General features: G+C 36.3%; 1 non-coding gene across 1 annotated transcript; it reads right to left on the bottom strand.

The window, feature by feature from the left end:
• Nucleotides 1–3,806: 3,806 nt before the first annotated feature.
• On the bottom strand, nt 3,807–3,913 carry LOC139894703 (small nucleolar RNA R71). The gene has a single exon (XR_011775190.1). It is a non-coding gene; the product is annotated as a small nucleolar RNA R71 (small nucleolar RNA).
• Between the last annotated feature and the right edge of the window lie 450 nt (nt 3,914–4,363).

Genomic DNA, 4,363 nt, shown 5'->3' with positions numbered 1-4,363 from the left:
ATCAAGAGTTGGGCACAGTGTTGTAAATCTTAACAAGAACAGAAATAGTATGCAAATAATAAAAAGAAGAGTTAAGATGTAACCAATCAATCACGAATGATTGATGATGCAGCGAAAGACAAATGAGTAAACTCACAATGATGAACACAAACCCTAACCCTAGAAAATTATGGTTTTCAATCACAATTGACAGATCCAGCAATCTATCACCCACACGTTCACAATCGAACGAAAACAGACAACAAACACCACCGATCTAACAGCAAGAACCGATGAAACCCTAGATTCATTTCGAACCCCAAATTGAAACAAATAACAAATCAACCACCACGATCGAGCCTTACAGCTCTGATACCATGTCAAAATTAACAAAGAACATGAATCACAAAACCTTTAAACCGATTAATCAACCAGATCTTCAACCAAAGATACAAGAAAATCATACTGAAACAAATAAAATCTCTTTAAACTTAAATAACCACAATTAACAAGGCTAATGAACAAGAACAGAATCACAAAATAACAATTGCTAATTCATCAGATCAATGAATTGGCTTAAAAACCCTAATTTAAGAGAAAAGTGAATGAATGTGTGAAAACTAGATCGACCGTCAAATGAGCTGAAACGATGACCTTTTATACTCTCATCATTTTGACAATATGGGCTTTGTCTTGGGCTTCTTGATATAATACTTGAGAAATACCAACATGGGCTTCTTGGACTATTAGAAACTAGCCCAAATATCCACCAACAAAGCTTTGAATAAATTAGAAACATTATCTTCACTTTTGTAGAATTTTGCACACTTAACTTAATAAATTAAATCTTCTTATACTTGACTGGCACTCTTGAAAATGACTGGAACTATATCTGCAACTGCAACAAATCCTTTATCCATCACAGCAACAGATAATTCCTGCAAACATTCTAGAACACACCACAAATAAGAAAGAATAAAAATAAGTTCCAGCAAGCTTGAATGATAATATCATTTAACAAGAACAAGTATGATAAATATAAATAAAAGAGTACTTATGGACTCAGTTGTTTGTGGTTCTCATATGTTACTAATCTAGACTTATAAATGAGTGTGGTAGTATGGTTGTGATGTTGTTTTTTGAAGTATAAATACGGTTAAGGTGGTTAGAAGTGCCCTTTTCGATTAATTTGTGAGTTTCACAAAGAAATAAGATGACAGATAAATTGTTAATAATATGATGGTTGATGCCTTGGCAGTATTGACAAGATAACTATAGTACGAATCTAGAGTTATGAGTGATGAATATGATAGTTGTTATTATGATGTTGATACGTTGATTACTAATACGATTATAAGATGTTAAAAAGTCAATAAATGACTAAGCTAGTTGATATCGCTCCATTTATATATATTTTATTTCGCGATATCTACCTCACTTTGCTCGATTTATGACTATCTTGGAGCCTATTTTATGTGCTATTGAGCTAAATGATAAATTAAGGGCTAAGGAGTGGATTTGGTGTAAAATTGACCAAATCTTGGGCAAAATTGGCTAAGAAAATGAAAAAGTGCAGAATCAGCATCAAAAGCGCCGCTCCTGTGAGCCAAAAGCGCCGCACCAACTGAAAAAGCGACGTTCTTATGCACATTTCAGCTCCATTTTCCTCCAGTGAACAGAAGCGCCATTCCTACAGTGAAAAGCGTTGCTCCTATTCAGCCAAAAGCGTCGCTCCTCAAGAAAAGCGTCGCCCCTGTTTAGAGCTAAAAGCGGCATTCCTGATCAAAAGCGCCGCTCCTCATTAAAGCCAAAAGTGCCGCTCCTGAGCCAAAAGCGGCGCTCCTGTCGCTGTTTCAGCCCAGATTTTTAGTACTATAAAAGGAACAAGATTAGGTCATTTTTCATATGCATCTTTGGGAGCAGCTGCTTAAGGTCCGAATTTCACATACAAAACCCTAATTTCATCATCCATTGGTGTTTAAGGGTGGATTCAAGGAAGCTAGCTCAAGATTCATCATTGTTTAGCTTAGATCTTCATCTTCTTTACATTTTGGGTTGTAATCTTCACTTTACTTTTCATATTTTGCATTGATTACTTGTAATAACTTGAAGATGAAGATGATTTACACTTCTATGCTTATTATTAGTTTAATTTTAGCTATGATTGGCTAAATCTCTTGTGTTTGCTTATCTATGAATCTCTAATGCTAGTTTTTGCCCCAAATCAATTGATTATTGTTGTTTGAATGAATTACATGATCATGTGTTGTTGAGTTAGCTAAAGATCCATTGCTATGAGTTTGTTTTAGGCTTGAATTTGATTACATATATTGTGTAGCTCTCTTAGTGATTTGAGAAGTGAATCAATATGTGCTTCAACACCTTAGGTGATCTAGACAACTAGCTTAGGAATTGCAAGTGATTGTGTTCTTGATCTAGGTTGGTTTTCAATTAGCCTCTAGTCAACATAGTAATGCCGATTATCTTAAGTGATTTCGATAGTTGGGGGTTTTAAGTGATTTCAACCTAAGCTCAATCTCAATGACCAAATCATGCTTAACTCGATCTTAAGATATAAAGCTTATGTGAATTCGTGGATTATCATTTGATTTTAGGTTTAGTAGTGATGCTAAATATTTAATAGTTCAACAACTAATGAGATAGCAATATAGGCAAAATGGGTCAAGCCAAGCATAGAAAGGATTAGATAAGGGAACACGTCTTAGTTAATTTGTTTTAAGTCTTAATACTTCACTACTTGTCTCTTGTTACTAGTTTAATTGATAAATTTAGGTTTGTTTAATTGTGCAAGTTTTAGTTGTTAGTTAATATCAATCGAGACCCCCCTCCCCCCAATCAAACAAACCCTAGGACAATTGATAGTTTCAAATATCCGACTTACACCGTGTCCCTTGGGAAGAACTTGATAAGAATACTTACATTAAAGTGCTATAATAACCGGGTTCTAAGTGCTCGTTAGTTGTGTGTGCTTGATTGTAGTGTTTAAATCAAATATAAATTTAGAGGGTAAAAGATGCATATCGCACGAACCATCACACTTTCTTGGCGCCGCTGCCGGGGATGCAGTTAGCTTAGTTGGTTATTTGATTTAAACTTTTAATTGTTCGATCCTTTCGTAGGGGTTCACCCTTACGGAAGTTACTTTTCGCATATTATATTATTATTTTCGTTTGGAAAACCGCTTGTGTTTGTGTTGTGATTGAAGGATAGGTACCTTTGGTGTATGAAAACAAGGTCTCACAAGGATCAAGAGTTCACACATCCATTCTCTGATCCAGAAAGACACGTGCACGGGGTTTATAATCGTAGAGAAGAAAGGGTATTAAGAAAGAATTTCGAAGCTTTGCCATTTTATTTAGAAGAGATGGATCCAAACGGTAATCCGATTCACGATGAAGAGGGCAATCCTAATGGTCCTCCGGTTAATCAAGAATTATTGAATGATCCAAATGACACATCAATGTGGAACGCTAGATTGGTTACACCAACAATGATAGCACCGGCTATTACAAAACCACCCATTGAAGCGGATAGAGGGTAACTTTTTCACGTTGATCAAGGATACATACTTTCATGGGTTGATAGATGAAAATCCGTTCGAACATATTCAACACTTTAATGATCTTTGTGATATTTACAAAACTAAAAACGTCACCGATGACGCTTTTAAGCTAAGGGCATTCCCCTTCACACTTCAAGGAGACGCAAAAGCTTGGATGCGAAGTTTACCATCCGATTCCATAAGGTCTTTTCAAGAATTAACAAACGAGTTTATCAATCATTTCTTTCCACCGTCAAAAGTAGAGCGGCTTAGAATGGAGATTAATGGGTTCACATAACGGGGTGATGAGAGTTTGTGTGATGCATGGGTTCGATTCAAGAAGCTACTAAGAGCTTGCCCACCGCATGGTTTGATGAAGAAGGAGTATATCAACACATTCTATCGGGGTTGTAATACTTTTACGAAGCAATATCTTGATTCTTCATCCAGTGGGGTATTTATGTACAAATCACCAAATGCGGCCGAAATTATGTTAAAAGACATCTCGGTCAACACGTATGAACGGGCACCTTCACCCCGAGATTTGACAAGGAAAATTGTAGCACAAGTCAAGAGTGATAATGGATAAGTGACGCTTGCAAGCTTGAACAATCAATTTCATACATTTGGGAAAGAATTGAAGAAGATTCAACAAACGGTAGTTGCAATGCAAGTAGGTTGCCAACGATGTAAGGGTCCACATCTCACGAAGAATTGTCCTCAAATTACTCAATGCAATCATGTTGATCTAGATGATATTCCCATGAATTCGGATGCTCATGTGAACTACGTGAGTAATCAAAGCTACCAACGGGGAGGAAC

Source organism: Rutidosis leptorrhynchoides, chromosome 2 (genome assembly GCF_046630445.1).
Source record: "Rutidosis leptorrhynchoides isolate AG116_Rl617_1_P2 chromosome 2, CSIRO_AGI_Rlap_v1, whole genome shotgun sequence".
NCBI lineage: Eukaryota > Viridiplantae > Streptophyta > Magnoliopsida > Asterales > Asteraceae > Rutidosis > Rutidosis leptorrhynchoides.
Note: the sequence above shows the minus strand (reverse complement) of the source record. Positions and strands in the feature narration are given on the sequence as shown.